Raw genomic sequence first — 7,239 nt, 5'->3', positions numbered from 1 at the left:
TCCCTGGAGATATAATACAATATGCAATACTCACTGCATTACCTTTCCACCCTCCAAAATTTTTAAATTCCCAAGCTCATCTGGGATTATAGAACTGTAATCAAGAATTCCTCTTCAAGGGCAGTGATGAACTTGTTCAGTTGCCGAAGAGATTTAGGTTAGGCTTAAAACAATAGTCTTATTGCAGAAGAGTTGTTAAAATTGATATTTTCCCCTAAAAGACTATGTTGAGAGATAAGAACCAATATTTAACTTGGAGTTCAAACTTGATAGTTGACATCAAACTGCTGACAAGACTCTGACCCTCACATGTAAGAACTTTTTCCTTTTCATAAGGTAAGAGGATGGATGGAAAATGCAACAGAACACATTTGGGGGAGTCACCAGAATAGAAAGAATAGGAAATAAGATGTAAGTATTATGGCAAATATCTGATGTACCAAATTTGATATGTCTGAATCATTTAGTGTGGATTTTGCAATTAACAGGTTTTTTTTAGACAGATATTCTTGGCAGAGCTCACTTGCCTCCTGCTTAAAAGGCTCCTCTGTGCGACAATAAGATCTTCCCAAACTAAGAAACCTTTTGGATTTCATTTGCTTGAATTTGAAATTCCATGAACATCAAGCCTAGCAGCATAGACCATATTGCATGTAGAAGGTATGGTAATCGAACCAGACTTTAGATCATTTTGTCTTTGCTTTAGCTACATATCAGAATCACCCCCTAGGCACCTTTGAGAAAAAGATTAATGCTTGCATCTCACCCCCAGAGATTCAGGTTTAATTGTCTGGATGGCTTCTTGAATATCAGAATTTTTAAAGCTACCAGGTGATTTTAATATACAGCCAGGCCGCAATCCTGTTTTAGAAGAAGCAGGATTAGAAGACCTTTATACAGGGGTGGGCAAAAGTAAATTTATAGTATTTCATATGGAAAAATATAAATTAATAAATAGGAATATAAGAATAAACTCTGTTTTGTATACTAATAACCGTAAACCCACTTTTGCCAACTTCTGTGTATTATCTCCTAATGTATCTTTTGGCTAAGCCTTTACAATGACTTTGATGAAGTTATCATAGGAGACATTGTGTCAGTTGGTTATTGCTGTGCAACGAAACCAGGGAAAAAGGCTAACAGGAGGTAGCAGGTTTCTGTGGTCGCTATGCTAATTAAGGATTAAAAAGGAATGCTGTGGACAGAATGAAAAAATTGAATGAGATTGACATCTGCTCACTGTTGGTGGAAATAATTCTCATATTCATTCATTAGAAAAGAGTCTTAAATCAGGTCCAGTTGTCAGTGTGGGGACAGGGACCACTCAAAGTCCCTGGTCCTTCAGTGTCAGCTGGTGAGAGACAGTTACGATGAAGCACAACATTCAGTTTAGATATCATTTAGGTAGGACATGAGGTCTCAGACTTTAATATGCACAAAAATCACATAAGCATCTTGTTATGATGCAGATATTAATTCCCTAGGTCTAGGATGAGCCTGAAATCTCACATTTCTAGCCAGTAGCTAAGAGATTCTTTATAAAGCCAGAGTCTTTCATATTTCAGTGCAAATTTGAATAAACTGGAGGGTTTGTTAAAATGCAGCTCCCCCCTCAGGGTCCTGATTCAGTAGCTCTTGGGTAGCCTGAAACACAGCATATTAATCTCAGGTGATGCTGCTGGTCCAGGACCACACTTGGAGGTTTAAAAACATCAGTTAAATACCACTTCACCATCTTTCTGGCAGCTGCAGCCATGAAGGTCGAGCTATACAGTTTCAGTGGGTACAAGATCAATCCCTGACACGAGAGGCACTATGCCAGGACCAACAGGAAGGTTTTCTAATTTCTTAATGCAAAATGTGAGCTGTCGTTCCTTTCCAAGAAGAATCCTCAACAGATTAAACTGGACTGTCCTCTACAGAAGAAAGCACAAAAACAGTTGGAAGAGATTCAAGAGAAAAGAACCCACCGGTGCAGTCAAATTCTGGAGGGCCATCACTGGTGCATCTCTCGCTGATATGCAAGGCCAGGAGGAATTAGAAATCTCAAGTTAGGGTGGCTCAAAAACAAGCTATCACGGCTGCCAAGGAAGCAAAAAAAAAAAGGTTAAGCAAGCTTCTAAAAAGACAGCAATGGCTGCTGCTAAGGCTCCCACAAAGGCAGAACCTATGCAAAAGATCGTGGAGACTGTGAGGTTTCTGCAACCTGTGTTGGTGGAAAATGCTAAGTTGGCTGATCAGATTTTTAAAGAAAGACCTGACAACAACTAGAGATAAATAAATAAGTAAATAAATAATCAGTTAACTAAAACAGACTAGCATTCTTTCAAATTTATTGTTAACATCTTGATATTCATTTTTAAATAGAGGTGAGCTTCTAAATACAATGTTAAAAGAAAAGCTCCTTGTGAGTTTTGAATATTAAAATTGTATCAGTCAATTTAAATATAAATATTAATATATATTTATTACTATAAGAGTAGATTGCTATTGTAATTAATGATTGCAAAACCATTAATTTTATATACAAAATCAAGGATTAAAAACTTTCAAATAAAGCCCTGGCTGGTGTAGCTCAGTGGATTGAGCTCAGGCCTGCGATCCACACAATCAAGGTTCGATTCCCAGTCAGGGCACATGCCTGGGTTGCAGGCCAGTTCCCTGCAGGGGACTCACAAGAGGCAACCATACACTGATAGTTCTCTCCTTCTCTCATTCCCTTCCTCTCTAATGATAAATAAATAAAATATTTTTTAAAAACTTTCAAATAGTTAAATCACTAAGAAATAAATCAGCAGCTAATAGGGATATTAGACAGAAATGCCTCTAGATAAACACTATTCTTCTTTTTCATTTTTAAAATTTTATTTCTTTTTTATTGTATTTTATTGTTTATACACTATCCTTTTGAGTCAACAAATGTTTGTATAATTTTAAATAAAAACGGAAAACAGAATAATAGAGATTATATGTAAACCATATTTATAATCCTTGCAAAGTTATTAGTTCATTATTATTCATGGCATTAAGCAAAATAAGCTTTATAAACCATATTTTTACTTTGCTATTTAATTCCATTCAGGCTGTGAGTTTTTAAAGAAAACCTGCTCTAGAAGTTCATTCTAAGTTGGTGGTATTTGGCTTCAACCCAATATTTATTTTAACACTGCATCACTTGGCATTTAGACAAAATGAGTATGTGGTACACTTCCAACATGAATTTTAGGAGCTGAATCAAGAGAGCTCTCAAAATCCTAGGTAAGACACTCTCCAGAGGGTTCTTGGTTAACTGGAGCATCTCGTGCCTCTCTGCCTGGCTCCCCTCACTGAGAATCTGTGGAAAGACAAAACCAGGAGGAATAATGGGGGGCTGAGTGGAGGCTGACAGAAGGATTAGGGAAAAAAAGAAAAAAATTATGGACATGGTTGAGGGAAGCAGGATGAGGGAAGGTGTAGAAGGGACAAATCGTGATGGAAGGAAACTTGAGATAGGGTGGTAAACATACAATACAGAGTCCAAATGTGTTACGGAAGCATCCACCTGAAAGCTCTATAATTTGGTTAACTAGTGTGACCCTAATGAATTCAATAAAAGGAAAAGAATAATAAACAATTTTTAAAAAGAGAGTCAAAATCAGTTCACTGACTTCCCGCCTTCCAAAAACTGGGTAAGGTTATGGTTGCCAGATTAAATATAGAGTGCCTAGTTAAATTTGAATTTCAGATAAAAACAAATTATTCTTTAGCATAGGTGGTGTCATTAGGCAAGGTCCCAATTACAAGAAACTTGTCATAAGAGAGTGTCTCTGAAACTCATTGTTTCTTCCCTTCTAACATCAAATGGGAGACATCTAGAAAAGAGTAATAGCTTCCTTATTTTTCTAAAGATTTTATTTATTTATTTTTAGAGAGAGGAGAAGGAAAGGAGAAAGAGAGGAAGAAAACATCAATGTGTGGTTGCCTCTCACATGCCCCCTCCTGGGAACCTGGCCTGCAACCCAGGCATGTGCCCTGACTGAGAATTGAACTGGCTACACTTTGGTTTGCAGTCTCAATCCACTGAGCTATGCCAGCCAGGGATGATAGGTTCTTTATATTCATAAGATATGGCAATTTGGGAAGAGCTCCATTTTTTAAATGGGGATGTTATATAATCATCAAAAAACTAGTTTAAAACTCTGGAAAACTTATTTTCAGTCCCAGTTCTACCATGGACTGACTGCAAGATTTTGTGCTAATCATTTACCTTATTTCATAGCTCTAGGATACCAATGTTTATAAAGTATATCAATAAAATAAATATCACCAAAAAGAAAAAATGCTGCCAATTATACTACGACATAATTAAAAACACATTGATTAAAAAGCATATCTTTATTATAGAAATATTCAAATATAGAGTGCAAATGAGTGTGTTAGAATAGAAATACAATGTTTTACTGAAGAAATTGATCAAACAAGAAGATATAACCCTTGTAAACATATATATGCCCAATATAAGAACAGCTAAATATATTGTTTTAAAAATTCTTGAATTACAGTCATAGTAGAGGATTTTAACACCCAATTGACATCAATGGATAGATTTTCCAGACACCTCCCAAAAATCAATCAGAAAACGGTGACTTTAAATGACATACTGGACCAAATGGATTTAGTTGATATTTATAGAATATCTCATCCTGCAGCAGCAGCATATACATATACATGTCTCAAATATACATGGAGCATTCTCAAAGGTAGACCACATGTTAGGACACAAAATAAGACTTAATAAATTCAAGAAGATTGAATTCATATCAAGCATCTTCCCTGGCCACAATTGTATGAAACTAGAAATCAACAATAATTAAAAAAACTGAAAAACATTCAAACACATGGAGGCTAATTAATATGTTATTAAACAATGAATGGGTTAACAATGAGATCAAAGAAGAAATCTAAAGTTCCCTAGAAACAAATAAAAATAAACATACAACAACCCAAAATCTATGGGACACAAATAAAGCAGTGCTGAGAGGGAGGTTCGTAGCATTACAGGCATTAAGAAATAAGAAAAATCTCAAATAAATAATCTAACCTTATGCTGAAAAACAAACCTATGAAAAGAAGAATAAACAAAGCCTTGAGTAAGTAGAAGGGAGGAAATAATAAAGATTAGAGTGCATATAAATGGCATGGAGACTAAAAAAATACAAAAAATCAATAAAACCAAGACCTGGCTCTTTGAAAAGATAAACAAGATTGATGAACCTTTAACCAGACTCATAAAAAAAAAAAGAGAGACATGACCCAAATTAAAAAATCAGAAATGAAAGAAGTAACAACTGACACCACCAAAAAATCAAAGGACTATAAGAATATACTATGAACAACTATATGCCAGCAAATTGGACAACCTGGGTAAAATGGATAAATTGCTAGAAGCATACAATCTTCCAAAACTAAATCAGTAAGAATCAAAAACCCTGAAGATACCATTTCAACTAGTGAAATTGAGAAGTAATGGAAAAATTCCCAGTGAACAAAAGTACTGGACTGGACAGCTTTACAGGCAAACTTTACCAAACATTCAAAGGAGAATTAATGCCTATCCTTGCCAAAGTATTCCAAAAAACTGAAGGAAAAGGAAGACTTCCAGGCTTTTTACATGACCACCACTATCTTAATTCCAAAACCAGATAAAGACACTGCCAAGAAAGAAAAATATAGGCCAGTATCCTTGATGAACATGGATGCTAAAATCCTCAACAAAATATTAGCAAACCAGATCCAGCGATATATGATCAAGTGGGATTTATTCTGGGGATGTTAGGTTGGTATAATATTCACAAATCAATAAATGTGATATGTCACATAAACAAAATGAAAGGTAAAAATCACATAATTATATCAACAGATACAGAAAAAGCATTTGATAAAATCCAGCATCCATCTATAATAAAAATTCCCAGCAGAGTGGGAATACAGGGATTGTACCTCAACATAATAAAGACCATATATAACAAACCCACAGCCAACATCATATTCAATGAACAAAAACTAAGAACATTTCCCTTAAGATCAGGAACAAGACAAGGCTGTCCACTTTAACCTCTCTCATTTAACATAGTACTGGAATACCTAAACACAGCAATCAGACAAGAAAAAGAAATAAAAGACATCCAAATTTGAAAGAAGGAAGTAAACCTGTCATTATTTGCAGATGGCATAATACTGTATACAGAAAACCCTATAGACTCCATTAAAAAACTGTGAGATCTAAAAATGAATTAGGCAAACTAGCAGGATACAAAGTTAATTTCCAAAAAATCTGTGTTATTCTAATACACCAATAACAAACCCTCAATAACAAAGCATCATCCTGGTTATATCCAAAATGTTGTGGGTTTGACCCAGATCAAGACACATATCTAGGCTGAGGGTTAGATTCCTTGTTGGGAAGCCTATAGGAAGCAATAGATTAATGTTTCTCTCTCACATCAATGTCTCTCTCTTTCTCTCTCTCTCTCTCCTCTCTCTCTTTCTCCTTTCTTCTCTCTCTAAGATCAAAAAGCATATCCTTGGGGGAGGATTAAAAAAATTAAAAATTGAAAGAGGGGAAGATGGCGATGGAGTAAGATGGAGCTGATTCCATCTCCCCCTACACATGGGAGAAAAACCTGGCTGATCTACGGAGGAACAGAGCAAACAGCCAACAGTTCCCCAGCACGTATGAAAATAAGAGGCCAGAAATTGTAGTGGACACTGAAAAACCAGATGGCTGCTACTGTAAATATCATAGAATACTCTCCTGCTGTCATAAACCAGTTTGCCTCTCCCTCCAACTGCTCACACAAAAAAAGAGTAAGTGGAAGCGGGGAACACCAGGATACTCACTGGAAGAGGAAGCCCAACAACAAAGGAACCACCAACATATAACAACAGAAGAAGGTGAAGGAGGGAGTAGAAACCACACAAACCTCAATCCAAGACCTCTCTGGAAATACAACTAAATAGTGGAGAAACCTACTCAGTACAAACAACTGAACAAGAGCAAAAGAGAATCCTCAAAACCTTGTACACAAGGAAGAACTAGCTTCAGCACAACCTGCCCTCACCAGTAGAACAAATTAAAACAGGTGATGGACAAAGGGACCATCAGTTAACCAGCTGGTGGGAAGGACCCACAAAAGAAAGACCCCAAAACAACAAAAACCCAAAGACAAACACAAAGCCAACTTAAAGGACAGCCCAAGA

At 36.1% G+C, this 7,239-nt stretch overlaps 1 pseudogene; it reads left to right on the top strand.

Annotated features, from left to right (window-relative positions):
- The first annotated feature begins 1,737 nt into the window (after window positions 1-1,737).
- LOC118990929 (60S ribosomal protein L24-like) lies at window positions 1,738-2,271 on the top strand (annotated as a pseudogene).
- The last annotated feature ends 4,968 nt before the right edge of the window (window positions 2,272-7,239 follow it).

This window comes from Sturnira hondurensis, unplaced genomic scaffold, assembly GCF_014824575.4.
Source record: "Sturnira hondurensis isolate 20B ecotype Veracruz unplaced genomic scaffold, ASM1482457v3 Scaffold0007401, whole genome shotgun sequence".
Lineage (NCBI taxonomy): Eukaryota > Metazoa > Chordata > Mammalia > Chiroptera > Phyllostomidae > Sturnira > Sturnira hondurensis.
This window is presented reverse-complemented; position numbering and strand designations above follow the sequence as displayed.